Source organism: Boleophthalmus pectinirostris, unplaced genomic scaffold, assembly GCF_026225935.1.
Source record: "Boleophthalmus pectinirostris isolate CB_2022bp ecotype Guang Dong unplaced genomic scaffold, ASM2622593v1 HiC_scaffold_22, whole genome shotgun sequence".
NCBI lineage: Eukaryota > Metazoa > Chordata > Actinopteri > Gobiiformes > Gobiidae > Boleophthalmus > Boleophthalmus pectinirostris.
In genome coordinates this window covers 2,619,389-2,640,973 of record NW_026571190.1, presented here as the reverse complement: position 1 = coordinate 2,640,973, position 21,585 = coordinate 2,619,389, and the positions used below count along the sequence as shown (strand labels likewise).

At 40.0% G+C, this 21,585-nt stretch overlaps 1 pseudogene; it reads left to right on the top strand.

Moving 5' to 3' along the window:
* The first annotated feature begins 20,193 nt into the window (after window positions 1–20,193).
* Window positions 20,194–21,335, top strand: LOC129410285 (polycomb complex protein BMI-1-A-like; annotated as a pseudogene).
* The last annotated feature ends 250 nt before the right edge of the window (window positions 21,336–21,585 follow it).

Sequence of the window (21,585 nt, the reverse complement as noted above, 5' to 3'; positions counted from 1 at the left end):
CACATCTGCAACTTTAGGCTACTTCAAATGTTTTTATTAATACCAAATAAAATCTCTAGCACAAATGATGTATGAGGCAAACATGAATCATTTGTATATTTTACTTTTCATGCATATTTAGTTTGCGGGACTGCAAACTAAATATGCTCCCGTCTGCACCTAAATGAGCTTTCAAAATGTGTCCTGCATCACACTGTTTTGCGTCGGGTCCCGTGGGTGCAGGGCTCTAATCTGATGTTTTATTTTATTTGTATTTTCTAATTATTTAGAGTTTGACAAAAGAACACAGCAGAATGTAAATGACTGCATCTGTTAAAGTTTGTTAAACAATACATGACTTTATAAAATCACACACACACATATATATATATATATATATATAACAATGTTGGGAAGGTGACTTTTAAAATGTATTCCCCTACAGATTACAGATTACATACCCCAAAATGTAGTTTGTAACGTAATCCATTAAATTACTTAAAGTGAGTAACGTAATCTGAATACTTTGGATTACTTGATATTGTCATGCTTTTTAAAACTACATGAATGTACCAACCACATCCTGAAAATTCTTGTTTGTTCTCTTCAAACTGTCTGTTGAGCCCAAGTCTCCATGAATAAAAAACAGTTTGCTGTAAAAAGCAAAGACGATGATCTTAACATAAGATGTTTTGTCTGTTTAAAGAAAATAAAAAGTCCAGTCTGTACTTAACCAGATTAAAAATATTATTGATAGAGAAATGATATTTATATGAGATCCCTGCTGCTTTAAAGTATGTCCACCTACTGTTAGGTCTCTTACTGTTTAGTCCTGGTTTAGACATGGTTTTAGTCCTAGTTTAGTCCTGGTTTTGTTAGGATTTTGTTTTTTGTGTTCTCTCCCCCTCCCTCTTTTTGTTGCAGAGCTTGAGTGGGGCAGGGGGCGTGGCTTCTTCCAGAGCAGATGAGACACACATGCTATCAATTCCTTTATCAGCCTCTGTATTTAGCCCTGGTCTTCTCACCACCGACTCTGCCAGATAATTCCGTCCCGTTTGGTAGTGCTCTCTCAGGCTCTTGGATATACATCCGTTTTGCTTGGTGTTTGTCTTGGACTTACCTGCTCCTGTTTTTGCCCAGGTGTCTCTGTGGTTGTCTGCCGTTGCCTCTAGAGAAGCCAGCCAGCTCAATGCCTCCTCAGCCTGCCTTTCGTTTGTAAAATAAACTGTTTAAAACTTGACTGAGTCCTGGCTCTGCTTTGGGGTCCCTCTTGTCAAACCTTAACAGGTTTAGACCTGGTTTAGTCCTGGTTTAGACATGGTTTTACTCCTGGTTTAGTCCTGGTTTAGACATGGTTTTACTCCTGGTTTAGTCCTGGTTTAGACATGGTTTTACTCCTGGTTTAGTCCTGGTTTAGACATGGTTTTACTCCTGGTTTAGTCCTGGTTTAGCGCAAAATATGAAAATAGGAAAATACTGCCATGTAATCCATTTATTTCAACCAAGTAACTGTAATCCAATTACCACTCACTGAAACAGTAACTGTAACTGAATACAGTTACTCATAATTTGTACTCTGATTACATAACTCCGGTACATGTAATCTGTTACTCCCCAACACTGTGTATATATCAGTCTTTTGATCGGCCACAATAATGTAATAAGGAATTTAAATGAAAATACTTCAAGTTGACGCTTTTCTCAGCAATTTTTAGGTGAGATTAAAAAAGAGATTGATTAGATTAATTAATTACAAATCATAATTAATGAATCTCTCAATTTATTTATTTTTTTTTAATATTTTTAGTTATTATTTTTAACTTTGCCTCTAGTTTATCACAGTGTTTAAATGTGAGTTTAAAGGATCGTGATGTTTTCAAATGTGTGGTACTCAGCACGAGGCCCTCAGGAGCCTCAGTCTGCTCACATACAGATTTGTGCTTCTTTATGCTGCTGATTGTCACTGAGAAACAGTAAAACACCTGGTTTCTCTCGCTGACTGTCCACCCCTGAAGGCGTCACTGATAATTACACTGCACCCATGTGTTGGACAGATGCTCATTTTGTTTGGGAGTGTACGTTACATCTGTTGAAGAAGGTTTATGAGGAGTCCATAGAATACAGAATACAGAAAAGGCAGAAGACGTTATTTACAAATCACAATGACCAGAGGAACTTGAACGTTGAACACAAAGCCTGTCCAAGTCCTGCTGACGCTTCCACATGAAGAGTTTGACATCTAGACGCTAAATGAACAAACCTGACCGTGCGTTATGATCAGCATCCAGTTTGAGAAGACAGCATTAGTGATTTTTGTGTTTTTGTGTGAGCGTGGTGTGACAGAGCTCATTTGCATACTCTTTATGGAAAGTCTTTGTCCAGAAAGACTTCAAACATTTGAAACCACCCCACACACGTTCTGAACTGATCTGAAGGCCGCAGGTTGAGGCTGCCAAAGTGTCGGTGTACAGATTTGTAACATTCTTTCTGTAAGATTCATCAGGGGCACCATGCAGGGAGAAACGTTATTGCTTCTCATTTTTTTAAGATTAAGGGAACATTTTACATTGTTGCCTTCTGGTTTAACTGTTTTCCCCGTATGTTATTTTAATGCAAACTACAGTATGAATGTGAAAATGTAAATGTTGCAGAAGCACATACCCAAGACAAATGTCCCTGTATGTGATAATAAAGTCTACCTTACCTCACCTTCACGATGTAACTGTGCAGCAAAAAGCCTGCTAATGTTGGACTGATCTCCTCATAGTGTCTGTTCTGTGTGATTTAGTTGTAGTGTCTTCTCTGTGTGGTCTCCTCATAGTGTCTTCTTTGTATGGTCTCTCCATAGTGTCTCCACAGTGTCAGTTCTGTGTGGTCTCATAGGGTCTGCCCTGTGAGGTCTCATGGTGTCTGCTCTGTTGTGTCTCCTCATAGTGTCTGGTCTGCGTGATCTCATAGTGTTTTCTCTGTGTGGTCTCCTCATAGTTTCTTCCCCGTGTGACCTGTCTGTGCTGTATCTTCACTATCTGCCTGTAAGCTTCTCATTACCTATGTTTCTCTGGCTTTAGTGTCCGTCAGTGTACAACAACTCACCCTTATGTAACCGATGATACTCCCTACAACTGTACAACAACTCACCCTTGGGCCCGGTCAAGCAGAAGTAAACAGCAAGGCCAAACATTCAAGTTAATGCATCTGATATAAAAATAGCATATGTACTCTAGTTTATGAAACTGTTGACCTTTTTTCTGTACCATTTTTGGTTGTAAAGTTCCATATGTTTTAAACAGACCATGTATGAAACATGGAACAAAAATTATTTCCCAAATTTCAAAGACCTGCAAATCATGTCAATAAATGGATGTATTTCATCATATCTTGTGTTATTCCATCTTTGAACTGTGGATGAAGGTACATGATTTAAAAATAAAAAAATAAAAAATGTATTTAAAATGATAAAAATTAGCTTGGAAGGACTGACATATTTTATAGAAATAGTTTCCTTTCATTTTGAAGTAATATTAAAGTATTTGGAAGAAAAAAGCAATAAATGATGTAAAATCCTGCACCTTCTACTTGCTGGCACAATTTTCCCTCCGTTACCATGACCTTTCTTAATAAAAAATCTCATTAGTCAAAAAGTAAGAGGTTTTTCAACCTAATCTTGTACCATATGGTAGAAAACTATATGAAGCAAATATTCAAACCAGTTTGTTAAGGATATGGAAGTGAGAACCAAGAGTTATCACTGTTTGGATTTATTGCCCAAAAAGTGCTGCATATTTCATTCCCTCCGTTACCGACATGAGTTTTAAAATTTTTTGTCAAGAACTTGAAAGAATCTCACAGGTTTAACTTGACCCTGTTGGAGTGTAACTCTTTCCTACATTCTGATACTTTACTTATTTCAATAGTCCCTCTAGTTTCTGAATAAGAGACATTTGAATGTCAAAAATCTGCCCCTGTTTCCCTCCGTTACCACTTGACCGGACCCCCTTATGTAACCGATAATACTCCCTACAACTGTACAAGTACTCACCCTCCTCCTCTGTCGCTTCTTTACTGACTGACTGAATAAAACATATTGTGGGGTTTGTTCATATCTGATCAGGCTGTAGTCAGGCTGGGGCAGAGGCAGGTCTGCTGAGCTGTGGAGCCGTGGAGCGTCTGAGCCCGGAGCGCCGCAGAATCCTATTAACTCACAACAAGTCTAATTCCTCAAACTCTTTTCATTTGATTGCGGAGAGAAGCCCGCGCAGACCGATGACTACGAGCTCAGAGCCGGGTTTGTAAATGAAACGACAAACGCACCATTTGTAATCCGCGCGCCTCCGGTCACAGCCACGGCACGACCAGGGAAGGAGCACAGCGGATAACAGAGGAGATGGGCATGTGGACTTTTCTATTGGGGATATCACTCGAGTTTTCTGCATGGTAAACATTACAATTCCTCTCTCGCCCTGCTCCAGCTCCTGTCTCGCCTCCCACCTTTTCTGATGAGGTTTTCATAAAGGACGTGTGCCCAATTTTTCCTGTGTGTTTGTGCCAAATGTGTTTTGCTCTAGGAAGAGGGCTCACAAATAACTGAAGTTTGATGCATTTAGAAAAGGCAGCAAAGGCGGCCATTTTGAAGTACCATTATTTCCTCAAACAACAGAATCTCCCTTTATTATTATTCTTAGTCTTCTGGATAAAATCTACCAACCATGTAGTTTAAATCTGTACAAACATGTTCAGAAATGTGATTCTTGTATCATGTCATATTTCAGTCTTATTGTCAATTCTTCTGGACGTGTGTAAAACGTGAACTTTGAACATAATTTTATTACTAAAACCTAAATTGTCAATTTAATCACAAGGTTCATGTATCATTTGTTCTTTTGAATTTCAGTTAAGAACAAAAAAAAGAAAAACAATAAAATGGGAAATCAATTTGTTATTTCATCATTCTGTTGTAGTGTCAAACAAACAAAAACAGATTTTGAGCTCTATGTCATTTCCAGTAATTCATTTATACATTTATTTAAAAAAAAACAGTCTCAGTGACTATTTTACTTTTATGACTATTTTATTCTCCCTGGTTTATTTGCCCCGGACGTTCTGCTGCTAGAAAGATTTACTGGAAAAATCGTTGCAATTTTTTGGACAAACGTCTAAAACTGTCATCTTCTTTTATAGTGACATGTTTACTTTCGCGTCTTAGAAAGTCACTGTTGAACTCAACTCCATGATGAGAAACAAGAAGCAGCGGGAAACTCTCCTTTGTTCTGTTGACATCATAGAACAATTTTATATATATATATATATATATATATATATATATATATATATATATATATATATATATATATATATATATATAATATTTAAAAATAATATAATAAAATAAAAAATCATTATAGATCCTGAGCAGCAGAACTTTCGGGGGAAATAAACCAGAGAAAATAAAATATCAAAATTTAAATAGGCACCGAGACATTATTTGACATAAACTTTGAATTAAATATTGGAATACAGAAGTTTTTTTGTTTTTTTTTAGAACAGATTAAGGAAATAGACTTTTTTCCTATTTTATTGTTTTTCATTTTTCATTGAAATTCAAAAGAGCAAATGGTACATGGACGTCAATCTAGTTTTTTTCTAAAATTGTCCAGTGCAGATTTACTGTATGAGCAGCTCTTGAGATACAATAAGTAAACTGTGTACTGTCTCAATGTAATTATAAAGTTAGAGTTTAATTGTCTGAGAATCAGTTAGTTAGAATAGTGCACATAAGCATGCTAGTTGTTGTTAGTACTGCAGTTGCTGTAAAACTCTGCTCTGGTCTCTGAGAATAGGTATATTAGTGTATTCTGAATGCATAAAGGCCGCCACACACCCGCCCGATTTAGGCGCCGATTTTCTTCTCTCCGAGTTCAGGAAGGCGTGACCCGGCTTTGCGCTGTGCTCCTCGTGTGTGTGTTTTGTTAGTGTCAGATCGTAACCACCAAACATTAACAACGCTACAGTAACAGCAAATATAACGAACACAGAGACGCAACATACAAACTCAGGAAATAGTGGAAATAATGAGAAGATTTTGTTCCTGACCTCTTGCAAAGTGATAAATTTAAAGTGCATCATCTCATCCACATTATCCATAGAAATAATGACCCCCAGTCCACTGTTAATCCAGTTTGAGGCATTCTTTAAAAGTAAAAAGGTGAGAGTAGTTCCTCACCTGTGTCTGTTTACATCCACACAGCGCACGGATCGAGGTGAAGCTGCAGATTAGTGATTCTACTTCCTGTGGACTTTATCTCCAGCCTTCTGTGCATTCAAAAATCATGTCTCTGAAGTTTTGCACCACATTTCACAAATAATAATAACACAGTTTGACTTGTATCTAAACTAGAAGTGCAGAACTCTGATTTTTGAACCCTCAAGAGTCTCAAAGTGAGTGGTTTTACTGTAAAAAAGAAGCACTTACTATTTCATATATCCTGCGGTCCACAGACAGATCTCGCAGCAGTCTTTGGGATCGGAGATTTAAAATCTCATAAGATTCTTCTCATATATGTGGCACTTTTCCCCACACATTTAAAAATCAATTGTTTAAAACAGACAAATCCTGCAGTGTGTGGCTTTAAGGTAAGTGAATAATAACTTTGGATCACTGTGCTGTTTAAAATGAACTAGTTTGGTTTTTCACGTTTTTAAAAATAAAAGTTGGTGAGATTAGTGGTGATCCTGGATTTACGTTCAGACCACATTACATCCATGTCTTCCTTCTCATGTGTCCACAACTTTTCATTTCATGCTCTTAACAAGACCTCTCTCTGATCTGAACGTTCACTCCCTAAACTCCAGTACCTGCACCAGTCATGTGTCAGTGCTAGTGCAGCCTGTGCAGCTCAGGGAGGCAATTCTGGAGGTTCTGAACTTTACATGAGACCTGTCCATAAACTGAGAATACAACACACTTGGATGTGTCTCTATTTGCAGGTGGTTCAGGCTCTGTCAGCACAGGTTTAGTTGTGATTGTAGTATATTAAAAATGTACAGGCTACACACAGTTCCTTTAATAATACAAACTGATCCGTGGAATTCTGGTACAAAGATTATGGAGCTTATTTCCGAGTGTTCCCATTGTTAACGTCATCACAACAAAACAAACAAGTATAAGGCGCTGGGCAAACTCTTAACACCCCGGGCTGGAGACACACTCATCCATGTGCCACGTTATCCCTTTACAAACTCTTCCCCCGGTAGACTCAGTGATTAGCAGCAGTGTTCCCTCAACCCAAAGGTCAGAGGACTGATTCCTGCTCACACCAAGCTGCCGCGGTGTCCTTAGGCAAGACACTTCACCCACATGGCCTGGTATGAAAGCGTTTAGTTTTTGAGTGAGTGATGGAGTTGGTCGAAGGGGCGATGGTGAAGATGGGCAGCCTCACTTCTGTCAGTCTGTTCCAGGGCAGCTGTGGCTACAATAGGAGCTTACCATCACAGAGTGTGGAGAGAATGAATAAAGACACAGTGTGGAGATTTTGTAGTGACTTTGATGAGCCTGTAAAGCCCATTACAAGTGTAAAGGATAATCAATAAAAGCATCATTAGTGGAAAGCAGATGCAACATTAACATACACCACTGTCCCATCCCCGCTTACTTAAAACGACGGCACAGTTTCAATATAAATAGAAAAATAGACAAAAAAGAAGTATGTATATATATATATGTATATATATTATATATATATATGGTCATGGCACTGACACGTGTATCTTTGCAGTGAAGGAGATGTTGGATAAATATAATTCCCAGGTGTCCACTATATTCATGTGTTTTTTAGATGCTTCTAAAGCATTCAATCAGATTAATCATGGGAAACTATTCAACAAATTAACAAACCGAGGTGTTCCAGGGCACCTCATTAGAATACTTATTTTCTGGTGCACCTGTCAGTCCATGCAGGTAAAATGGGGTGATTCTACTTCTGACTCTTTTAGGTCAGTAATGGAGTTCGCCAGGGTGGAATCCTGTCTCCTCTTCTGTTTAATATATATGTTGATGATCTGTCTGTGCAGCTGAATGATGTAAAACTGGATGTTTTGCTGGTGATTATCTGTAGAACCATTTAATGTATGCAGAAGAAACTTTTTGTCACTGCTGTGTACTATCAAGATATAAACGTATAGGCCTTATTACCTATACGTACATAAGGTTTTAATCACACTCATAATGTATGCTATGTGAACTAGGGATGGGCATGATTAATCGATTAATCGATAATTGATCATTAAGAATTTCATCGATTACGTTCATTTTAATCGACAAACCGACTGTAGGTTGCTGTGTGTAGCGTGACCAAACGGGTCCGTACATTTAGCCCTCTGCACTCAGAAGGAGCGAGCAAACACAAACATTCGGTCAATCTGCAGCGTACCGAAGCACAAACGCGTATTTAACGATGATTTGTACAAAAATTCCACGCTTTCCGTTGTGTTCGGGACAAGTGTGAGTCCATGTGCACAGTGTACAAAGCAGGAACATGTTTCGGTGTCCAGTGGGAAAAAGCTTTACCAGGTGAGAGTCGCTCAATGTCGATGACGAGTCCCCACCTCCCGTACGGTGTCCTGGTTTTGACAAACGCAAATCTGGTCACACTAACCTGTATTCCACTGAGCCATGTCTTTTAATCCGACAGAAATTGACCGCATCAGCGACACAAGAGCTGTAGTTTTATCTTCGCTGAGTTGATGCAAATTAGTGATGCGGTTTTAAGTTTTGTTTCTGTGAGAGCTGCGCAAAACTGAATTAAACACAATATAATCTAAACGGATTGATGTGGCTCTAGAGTGGTTACGGTTTATATGTCGTAAAGTTGAATTTATTTATGCAGATTAGTGCAGATAGTAATAATAATGATGATCATTTTAATATAAAAACGTTAATGATTAATCGATAAATCGATCGTTAATTCTTCCGACGATCGATTAAGAAAATTTCATCGAATGCCCATCCCTAATGTGAACCATTAATTATAGGTGAATTTACCAAAAAATGTGTGTTTTATGTGCGTGTTAATAGATTAAAACCTCATTAAAGCACAAATACAAAGATGAAGTAGAAATGTAGCAAACTTTATTTACAATATTTACAATAAAATCAGTGAAGCATAAGGACATTATTAGTCCATTCTATCTTGCCATGACACACTGCCTTGGGGGGAGTTAAAATACCCACAGTACATTTCCCTCACACCAAAAGCTTCACGGGATGCCCTGTTCCCAGCCATATTCCTGATGCCCCTCATCCTCCCCACCTGCTCATCCAGCAGTCTTTGGTTCTCGTTAGGATTGTTGAGGAAGTTGTGCAGAATACAGGCTGCCACAACAAGATTATCCACTTTGTCAGGATGGAGATTAATCTTCCTGTACAAAATACGCCATCTTGATGCCAAAATCCCAAAGGTGTTTTCAACTACCATCCTGGCTCTGGACAGTCTGTAATTGAAGATCCTCTCTGGTCTTGTGAGGTTCTGTGCAGGATAGGGTCTCAGTAAGTATGGTTTGAGGGGAATGGCAGCATCCCCAACCATCACAACAGGGAGATTACCCAGGTGAGCTGCATTGGGTAAAGGGCCATTTGAAGGAACTTGCAAAGTTTTTTGTGCCATTCCTCTCCTCAGAGCAGATCGTGCATAAATGCCACCATCACTGTCCCTTCCATAGTCCCCCACCTGGATGACACGGAAACAGTACTCTGCATCCACAAGAGCAAGAAGCACCAGTGGATGTGTTCTTATAGCTGAAGTATTGGCTGAATAGCAATGTGCTTCCCATCCAGTGCCCCCAAACTGTTTGGAAAGTTCCACTTTTCCCAGAAGCCTTGTGCAATTTCCCTCCAAGTCTCCTCTGTTGGCTTTGGCAGGAACTCCCCCATCATGATTTTTTCTATTGCAGCAAATACCATGTGGACAGAATTCTGGACTGCAGAAGGACCAAGGCGATAAGCAAATGCCAGAGTTACCAGCGAGTCTCCAGAAGCCAAATATCTATAGAGAAAACATAAAGATTGATAATTAATATTTGGTCATTTTTTCTTACAGTGGATGTATGCAAATCACGCTGGAAGGTGCTGAGGGACAGGTTTGTTGGAAAAAATTTTTTTTTAATTTCTAAGTGGGTCAGCAGGAGGGACTCAGAAAGTATGCTGACATAATGTCCTTCCTCTTACCTTTTATACAGCCAAGAAGGTAATTTGCTCACCACAACCAGTATTTCATTATTTTTTATTCAATATAATTACATTTAGCTCTACTGTGTATTTTATATGCACTTGCATGTGTAATTAACTGATAGTACTTCATGTTTATGAAGAGTTATGGTATATAGAAATATTCTTTTTCAGAATATTCTGTTTATTGAAATGTAACTGAACTAATTTTACTGTGATATTTTTAACAGCTCAAAAACAAATTTAGAGCTTACATAAGAGGAGGAGCAGAGTCGTGCTGGGACCCCCACTGTAACAGGAGAGCCTGAAGACTTGTCCCTGAGCAGTCAGTCATCATCTCCTTTACGCACACCTACACCCACACAAACCTCATCCACAGGCAGCATCAGAGCTCCTACTCAACACCCTACAACATCTTTAGTTTCAACATCTACTGGGCAGGGAAAGAAGGCTCAAAAGAGACCGAGATCGACATCCACTATTGGTGAACACCTTCTGTCAATTTTAGAAGAACCAGCACCCAAACAAAGTATGCCAGAGAGTGACTTGGATGAGTCTTACCGTTTTGCATTAAGCTTAGTACCAATTTTAAATAGAATGGACAGAAAAACAAGAAAGGAGGTAAAAATGGCTGTCCTACACTGCTTGGGAAACTTTGATGAGAGACCTGTCCACCCTCCCCCACAAACACCTGGCCCACCTACACCTCTTTCTTATTCACGTCTCCCCATTCACACAGACCCGACACCTTTCCACCCTGCCTCCCAACCCCCTCAAGGACAGTCATTTATGCAAATGCTCTCAGCAGACATGGACACAACAAGATGGGAGAAACCTGGACCTTCTGGGCACTGCTACAACAAAATACTGTGTGTGTGTGTTTTTATAGTCATTTATATTTAGTGTGTTTTTGGTAAATAAAGTTTCTTTCTGTGTGTGAATATTCATACATGCTTACCTCAATGCAACAGCCAGTCGTTTTGGTTCAATTGCAGCTCTGTAGTTGGTGCACTGCCTGCTCAATTCAGGCCCAATATATGACAGGAGAAGATCCATTTATTCAGCACTGAACAAATGGAGTATAAAGTAAAGTAATGACAGTCAACGACACCACCAGTACTTTTAGTCTCAGTTCGGCCACAAGGTGTTCCCTCCGAAGCTGATTGATGGGGTGCACCCATTGCCGTCTTTTCCTTCTCTCTGCACGTAGCACATCTTCAACCAGGAGAAGAAAGGCCAAGGTGCGCCTTTTACTTGGTGCTGTTTGGACAAATTAATACAAAAATTCTGAATGTGTTTCTTCTATGGCCATATCTTAATTGCGTTGCAGTTCTACAATTAATTCGCAATACACTTAATACACATTTTAACTTTGTTTGTACATACCCATGTTTAAACAAGTATAAAATGTGATATCAGAAAACAGCGAGACGATGTGCAGTCAGGCGTAGCAGGAGCGTCTCTGACGCTCTGGTGTGAATTGAAACTTTGAAATGTACGCGTACACGGAGCTCCGCCTACGTTGCGCGCTGCTGCAGCTCCTGGTGTGAATTCGGGGTAAGGACATTTTGTTTTCGTTTATGGTCGTGGAAACTAATACTAACATTAATGAAGGCACAGAGGTTTATTTTTTAACATTAACTTATTTTGTACAATGATAAAGACAATTTTAAAGAAGAGCATGTGTTTAGTAGTTAATACTCATGTTTTGTTTTTTGAAGATGTCTTTTGATGATAAATAATTAATCCATTTGTGAAGCCTGATGAGTTTTTGGAATAGAGACAAAGGTTTATTCTTGTTACAGCAGATATGGACACAGACCAACATCTTCACCAGCAGCATGTCCCTCCCCCCTCACCCCGAGTCTCTGTCCCAGAACATCTGAGCTCTGAGTATTTACAGAAATACAAATTGCATACACTACCAGTCAAACGTTTTAAAACACACACATTTATTGCAATTCAAATTGTACAAGTCCAAGTCCAATGAGTCACTTGAAATGGTACAAAGGTAAGAACTAAACAGACAGAGGTTAAAAAATATAAAAGAACAAAACACAAGTCCAAGCTCTGCCAAAACTACCTTAGGAAAAAACAAAAACAAAAAACTAGATGGTGAGCTTGAAAACCTGGAGTGTCCAGCAGCACAGTGTCCAGACTTAAACCCCATTGAGCTGGTTTGGGATGAACTGGACTGAAGAGTGAAAGCCAAGCAACCTACAGAAGAAGAAGAAAAAGAAGAACTTTCTGAAAAATATTTGAATTCTATTGTAAAAAGAACGAACCATGAGAATGTGTGAAGAATCCCTCAGTCGTTCAGGTGGAATCCACGGCGAGGAGAAAATTCAGTTTGTCGACTGGAAAAAAGTTAGTTTGGTTGAAGACGTTTCGCAGCTCATCCAAGCTGCTTCTTCAGTTCTGGTCAGAATGGGCCACTCATTTGAGGACAGTGAGGTACAGATTTTATCCAGAGAAAAGAATTGGTTTGAGAGGGGAGTGAAAGAAGCCATTTTTGTTAAGAAAGAAAATCCTTCTCTAAACAGAAATGGACTCAGACACCATCGATCTCCTATTTACAAATCCATCCTCAAACCTAAATCAAAACAAACAAGAGAACAACAGGTGTAGCCAGGTCAGGTCCAGAGGTGTGGAAGATCCATTATGGCCATGAATTGTTCTGTTAATTAGACCCCACACCCTGTACAGGTCAATAGACCGAACTAACAAACACAAACTGTAAACAAGTGTGTGTGTTAGTTTCAGTTAGTTCGCTCCTCCCTGCAGATATAAGGAAGTGTCCACCAGCGTCTGACCAGAACTGAAGAAGCAGCTTGGATGAGCTGCGAAACGTCTTCAACCAAACTAACTTTTGTCCAGTCGACAAACAGAATTTTCTCCTTGGCATGAGCCACGAGAATGTTCACCTGTTAGACCTGCCAAAAGTCGACACTTTCATGAGTCAAGTTTTTTTAGATTATATTTTAGTTTATAAATTGATTCCATGATTTATTTTTCAACTCAAATTTCTTATTTGTTCTATGCTTTCATTTCAGACTGAATGACACAATAAACTGAATAATTTTCAGTCAAAAAATGGAAAAAGTGTGATGTTCTAACACTTTTCTCTTTCACAGAATTGTGCTAATCAACTTAACATATATTTGAGGACAGTTAAGACAACAGAGTTTCCTGAGGGTTGTGTCTGCTGAGTCTTTTTTTTTTTTTTTTCCATTAAAGTTTATTGGAAACAAAGGAACAACATACATCATAAAATGACACGGCATTTCAATTATAGTCCCCTTTCTCCTTTTCTAAAAGTAAACAAAGTCACTGTACTGATATTATAGAGATTATCAAGCTTGAACAAAAAGAAAAAACTTGGTAATATTAAACAATTTTATATTATATATATATATATATATATATATATATATATATATATATATACATATACATCTGTACATAGACCTGGACACATATATAAACACATTATCTATCTATCTATATATATATATATATATATATATATATACACATACATACACGAACACGGTCAGAAATAAAAGTACAATGGTTTCATCAAGTCGTACTCAATTAAAATTAGATCTAAACGGGGCAACAAACATTCTCCAAGTTTTCCAGTAATTGTCAAATTTGTCAAAGTCAAGTCGCATATTAAATGTCAGTTTTTCCATAACATAAATGGTGTGAACAACATTTATCCAGTCCTCAATGCACCGAACTTTATCACTAAGCCATCTTTTTGTAATACACTTTTTCCCAGCAGCCAGTAATATGTTATAAATGTATTTTTTCTTACGTTCTATAAGATGGGCAGGCTTTATCCCAAAGTACAATGTCTCAGATTTGTGTGGTAAAGTAACAGAGAGAACTTTTTCAATACTGCTCCTGACCTGAGACCAGAACTGTGTGTCTGCTGAGTCTTTACATAAGTCAGTGACTGCTCTGGTCTCAGGTAGAAATCACCTTCATTTCCACAAAGACATGTTAAGAAAAATCTTTCCACAATCTACATCATCACAGTCAGCCCGTAGCAGCTAAGCCTCCATGATGCTCTTGAATTATTATTACCGTATTTTCCGGGTTATAAGACGCGCTGAAGCCTGCAACTCTATCAAAAAATTAATGCACCCCGCAATCCAGAGCACCCTATACATGAATCCACTCGGGTGTCCCAGCACGACTTCAGTAAACTACAAAGACACACCACCTGCAGAACATGCAAAGATACATAGATCAGACTCCACGCCTACAAGGAACGGAACGGAGGAACAAACCGAAAAAGCGAGTGCAATGTGCCACTTCTAGACACAACTGAACAACTTCGACTGATACAAAGCTCAGATGCTAGAATTCCAAAAATGTAAAATAGCTCTATGATCATATCAGCCAGTCTTACACTTACAGCTGTGCCGTCCTGTGAGTGAGATATTGGTATGCTCAAATAGGAGTAGCAACTATAGACAATGGACAACAAGAACTGCTGTATTTTCCACACTATAGGGGACGCTCTTAAGCCTTCAACTGCATCAAAAAAATGACACTGCATCCCACAATCCAGAGGGTCCTATACACGAATCCACTCAGGTGTCCCAGCACAAATTCAGTAAACTACAAAGTCGCAAACACACACAGAGCAGACAGCGACCGCACAACGAAAAACACTCACTCATCACTCCACGCCAACGAGGAACGGAACGGAGGAACGAACCGAAAAAGTGAGTGCAATGTGCCACTTCTAGACACAACTGAACAACTGAGTCACTGCGAACACAGCGACAATCCTTTGGTCCCAGACAGCCCCCTCCCTACACGCCACAACTGAACAAAGCCCAGAGTCACCGTGAACGAACAAACAAACAAAACCACTCACCCATCACACTGTTGGGTTTCCTTTAAAGTCCGGTGCGGTTTATTTGTGAAAAAAAATTCTAAATTAGACCATTTAATGACAGTGCGTCTTATAATCCAGAGAGCCTAATAGTGCAGAACATACAGTATTTAAATTAAATTCTGAGTGAAAAATGGATGGAAACTGTCCAGAACCAGAGCTGCCTTCCTCCTCACTAACACAGGCTGCATCTTATGGGGATTCTCACCGTCCAACAATAGACAATTTTATTCATTGATTCTGGCATTGTTCACCAGTACAAGAATTCTGGGCAGGGGCCAGTAGAGCTGCCACACATCCTCAGGCTCAGTGTCCCGGTCACTGTGTCCACACTTGTTTGTGTGTTTGGTATAATGTCAGGCTAAGTGAAGGCGCTGTATCCTGCGGCTGCGCTCAGGCTGCATTACTGTCTGATAGAGCTGCTATTGTTAACCACAGACTGGAGGTGCACCTATAATCCCACAGCCCAATGTTCACACGTGGAAGTAAAAGAAAAAAAAAAAAAAAGGGGGGGTTCTATGTTCCCACATTTAAAATATGTTTAAAGTAAATCCATAACTTAAAGCAGGGGAGTCAAACTCATTTTGGTCCGGGGGTCGTATCCAACCAACTTTGATCCCAAAGGGGCCGGATCAGAAAACTCATGTCATATAAACCCCAAAAATAACAATAAGTTCAAATATTTGTGCAGAGAAACACAAATCTATTACAGAAATCTTTTTTAATTGATGAACTCTTTCTTTACAAAATATTATAATATTATGAACAACCTGAAACTTTAAGAAAAATACAATTCCAACACAAAGTTTTAACATGAACTTGTATGTAAATAGGAATAAGTAAATTTTTGTTGTAAAATCCTGCACTCGGCTCCACTTTTCTCATGTTGGACATTTTTCTGATGAGGGGGTCACGGTCAACAGTCAAAACGATCGTCCTTTAAGAGCGTTTGGAAAGAGACAAGTCTTCATTTGTGCTGCTCTGGTGGGAGGGGCCACGTACAGAGACGCTGGAGACACTGCTGTGATAAACACCACAGAAAATTAACAAGATTTTAATAGAAAATATAATTAAAATATTTTAGTAGAAAATCAGCTGAGGGCCACATTAAAGGTCTTGGAGGGCCGGATCTGGCCCTATGTTGGCCATATGTTTGACACCTGTGACTTAAAGGGATAGTTTGGAATTTTTGACATAAATCTGTATGTCATCCCCGTGAGCAGTGTCGTGCATCCACACTGACTTACCCCCGACAGCGTCCGGTGAACCAACGGTGAAAACTGACCGTTTTCGGTGCTGATGAAAGTAGTCCAGCAAGTTGGCTGGGGACATTAAAATAAAGCGTTTTTCTTCTCAAAACAATCTGTGTTAAAAAAAGTGATACATTTGCATCACAAAACCATCGCCCTCAAAAAAGTCAGACCTTATAATCACTTGGCACTATTTTCTTTCCGTTCGTATCACTGCGCGCTGCCGCCAGGTGACAGCCGCGCCTGGGTCACTTTGTTTACTGCTCGGAATGTTAGCGACAACATGTCTGATTACAACACTGACAATAAAGACTTTGCCTTTACCACAAAGTCAAGGGGAGATCTTTATGAACCCGAACATACTGATGCTGAATTTCACCAGATGGAGTTAGAACGAGCAGAGAGAGAAGAGAGACAGAGAAGTGGTACAAGTTGAAGCTGGAGCCGTGAGAGACCGAGTGAGCGACAATCACCATCATGTCATTTAGAAACTCGTATACAGTGAACATAGAGTCTACACTGTGACTGAAGTATGGACGACTAATAGAAACATGGAATCATCCACACGTCCACGTAGCTGCTGCCAATAGTGTACGCCACATTTACAATAGTAATAACAGTCGACTTATAAAGTTACGGTTTGTAGAAGCTTCACTGGTGATATGACACTGAGTGATTTACTGCACACAGAGTTACAGCTGATTCTTGAGTCTGTTCTCTTGTAAATATAGCGGCACTTCTTCATTCTTACCTGGTTTGGTTTCCACATTGAAGCCAAAGGCAAGAAGCCAAAGTTTCCTCAGCGCAAAGTCCATGACAGGAAAACGGTGAAATGTGTGTGGAGATTCAGCCAGATTTTTGTTGTTACAGCCTGGAGAATCAAGAGTTCACACCATTTTTTAGATATATTCTTATGTATCTTATACAAGTTTATATACTTATCACTCTAGCTCTCATGTTAGCTGTCTCACATCGCGGCGGTCTGCACATGTAAACACTGCCAAACATCTGAAGAAAGTGATGGATTCGTGCGGGGCTGTCACCTGGCGGCAGCGCGCAGTGATACGAATGGAAAGAAAATAGTGCCAAGTGATTATAAGGTCTGACTTTTTTGAGGGCGATGGTTTTGTGATGCAAATGTATCACTCTTTTGAACACAGATTGTTTTGAGAAGAAAAACACTTAATTTTACTGTCCCCAGCCAACTTGCCGGACTACTTTCATCAGCACCGAAAACGGCCAGTATCTGGGCTCACCGGACGCTGTCGGGGGTAAGTCAGTGTGGATGCACGACACTGCTCACGGGGATGACACACAGATTTATGTCAAAAAACTCGAACTATCCCTTTAACTGTTTTAACGTTTGGATAGAATTCTCCCAATGTGACGTCATCAACACAGAACTCTCTTATTATCTTACCAAATTAAGTCAAAGTTAGAGAATCGTCAAAACCATCAATAAGCCATATGCACGTCAAAGTATAAGAGTTAAAAAAAGTCCCTAAAATATAACAGAACACCTTTTATCTTTGTAATTCTTTCTTTGTTTTGAAGAAGAGTTTGGATGTTACTTTTAAAGAAACAAATCGTGCAGATCTTAACTTTTGGAAGCCGGCAATCCTGAACCATCTGGACTGGACTGGACTGCAACAGCACCAGATGGAAGTCCAGGTTGATCTATGATACAAACTGTTATGACTTTGTACGGATGGACACAGAGGATCTATTTTGTATGGAGTAACATGTTTCAAGCTGTAAAACCCTGTTATGTTTGTTAAAGATACGAGACAACTTTCCTCATCACATCAGATCTTGTCACTTGACATCTGACACACACTCAGCTCCACGTTGCACCACAGACGGTATGAAGAAGTGAACTGACAGAGTGCAGTGTCAGCCGTAGTCTTTAGAGCCAAGTTCCATATTTGGAATTCAAGGATGGTGTTGCAGGGGGTGGAGCTTAGCAGTGATGGGAATAAATAAAGGGAATAAACTCTATTAATGGCGTAACTTTTTTCAGTAACAAATAACCTAACTAATTAATTTTGTTGTGTTTTAACACTGTTACCGTTGCCAACACGCCGTTACTCACCTTCAATACGGACTGTGGACAGTGACAAACGTCATCTCTGGTTATCGTCTCTCCCCCTCCTGTCCTCGTCTCCTGCTGTTCTCACTCCTTCTCCTGTCCTCACTTCTTCTGTCCTCACACCTCCTCCTGTCCTCACTCTCCTTCATCTTCATCTATCTTCATAAACTCATAGAGGAGCGTCTCACAGCTGGACTCATATTTGCACCACTGTTTAATAGATATTTCTGCCCCTGGACTTATTTTCTCTGCTAAAGGTGTTAGCTCTGCTGTGCAACATGTAAACAAACAGCACCATTTGATGATGAAAAAAAAAAAAGCAAATGCAATAGTCCCTTGTAACTAGTCGCTTTTATAATGGAGTAACTCAGTCAGTTGTTACGCACAACAGGAGTGGACCCCAAAAAAGACTCAAAACAAGGAGAAAAAAGGCAAAAGTAACAAAGGTTTATTGGCCGGGGAGGATAAGCGGTGGAAGAATGAGGAGCCAGCACAGGGGTGGGCAAACTTTCTGGCTAGCGGGCCACATAGGGTCCTAAAGTTTGACTGTAGGGCCGGACCGAAACAGGACATAACGTGTTAAAGGTTGTATAGAGGATTTTCCAAGGAACGAGAAATCCAGCGACTGTTTGTCCTTTTTCAAATGTTGCGCATGTGTGAAACCACCCCCCCTCCCCTACAGCTCCTACGTAGAAACGCCTTCTCCCGCCTCCTCTTTACGCCAGAAACAGGTTTGTTTACAGCCGGTGAGCTGCACATGACTTGTAAACAACTAACTACAGTGTTGGTTAGGCAAGACGGAGAAGTGAGGAGCGGGGGAGCGGGTGTGCGGACATTTTGTTCGCGGACGAGAAGAGGAGCAGGGAGAAGAGCGGAGCAGGGAGAGAGGAGAGGGGAGCGGTGCGCGGAGATTCCGTGCCCGGAGAAGTGAGGAGCAGGGGGAAGAGCGGATCGGGCAGCGGGGACAGGAGCAGGAAAGGGGAGCAGAGAAGAGTGCGCGGAGATTCAGTGCGAATGAACTAGCTACAACACGCAGCAGCAAGCGGACTCTTTCTTTGCCTTGAAAATTACGTTTTCAGACATAGGATATCGCTTTCGTTGTTAGCTCTTGGAAATAAAGTACGTTTTCATAATAAGCAGAAGTGACCTGTCCAGGAGTAATTTGGCGACCAGTGCGTCAGTCTTTAGACCCTGCGTCTGCTTCAGTTGCGCCATCGCTGGAATGAATCTTCAAGAATCACCTTAGTTTGGCTTCGCTGCTTTTCCCCTTGTCTTCTTCTTTCAGCGACCTCAAAAACGGACTTTCTTTTGCGGCTAACTGCTCCTGGATTCTTGTCTGCCATTGCAACAAACTTTGTGCGAACTGTGAGGAAGATATAGGTCAAAAAAAGCCGCTAAGAACTGTTGCGTTGGTGGAGTAAACAGCGTCTGTGCGTCTTGCGTCTGTGGACTGCGTGACAGGCGTACGTAAACCACGTACCGGCGGCGCGCAGGCAAGTCAGTTACGCTAGAAACGTAGGGAGATTGATTGACAGCCTGTCAGCTAACAGATAACGAGGCAATGTCGTTATCTATTGGCAAATGTTTAGCCCCACCACGTCCAGAGTTGATGAATTTTTATTCTCTTTTTTTTGGTCATCATAATTACAAGGCTACTGCACCTCTATAATGCTATCATTGACAACTTGAAACAAAAAAAACAAAAAAAAAATCCTCCATACAACCTTTAATTTGTCTGCACAGAATGGGAATGGGACCAGAAGGAAAGCAGGTTAAAGAACAGGTACATTACTTCCATTAAATTTTCATTGAGGAGGAATTTGTGTTTTATTGTATTTTTTTTTTCAATTTATTTAATTGATTTAGGGTGGTATTTAACTGTTCTATATGTAATTGCAGCTAGCAAATAAAAGGTACCTGCAGTGTCCAGCAGCAGCAATGACAGTGATGCATCTTAGAAAGTTTCTCCGCAGTAAAATGGACATCCCAAACTCCTATCAGGTCAGAGACAATATGCTTACTTTCAAGTCCTTTCTCTGTATCGAAAAATATCAATGTGTTTATATTTTTCAGTTTAATTGTCGGCAATTATTATAATGGCACATTTTTAACAGGTGGATGTTATGTATGAAGATGAGCCTCTGAAAGATTACTACACATTAATGGACATAGCCTATATATACACATGGAGAAGGGTAAGAATCACTATTTTATGATATCCAAAATATTGTGCTATGTAATCAAATATTGCTTTATTTAATAATTAAACCTTTTTAAGTGCTATGGTATTCCAACCAATGGTGTTATTATTTGTGCTGTTCCTGATGTATTGAATAATTGAATACATTCTAAATGTGTTCAAATAGGTATCAGTGTCATAATGCAGTCAAAGCTCTCAGTGAGAAATAACTTTTTAAAATTTCCACTAGTTCCTAAGTCTTTTTTTTATTTTTTTTTTATTGTCATTGTCAATGAAGCTAGACCAAATTGTTAAGCAGTTTTTAAAAGTTTTAACTCGCCTCCACAGAATGGTCCGCTTCCCCTCAAGTATCGGGTCAGACCCAGCTGTAAGAAGATGAAGGTGAGTCACTCGGAGCAGGACGGGCAGAACAGCACCGGCAGATCGGGGCCAGAGAGTGACTCTGCCAGCGACAAAGCGCGTAGTCCCACCGGGGCTCCGTCCACGTCCTCTTCTCTGCCGAGTCCCGCTACAGCGACGCAGTCTCCGCGTCCCCTGCAGACCACGCACGGCAATAACAACGTGAACGGGACGTCAATAACTGCACCACCCGCCCCCAGCCGCTCTTTTACACACAGTTTCCCAGCGGGAACAGCGGCGCCAACAAACCGAGGAAGGTTGCACTGAACGGATCGTCTTCTGGATGACTCCCCGAAGAGTCGTCGCCTGATCCACTTTATAATTTTATGCCAACCTATACAGCGGTGTAGACAACGATGTTCTTTTTTCCCCCCTCAATTTGTTGTTAATATATTATCACATCGTAAGTTTATACTGGAGGGATCGGATACATTTCAAAATAAACAATTTAAGGACGTTTGATTTTGAATTTCAACAGTAAAAAAGACTGTAAAAACTGAAAAAAATATGGGAAGAAAGGATGAGCAAAGCTGTTAT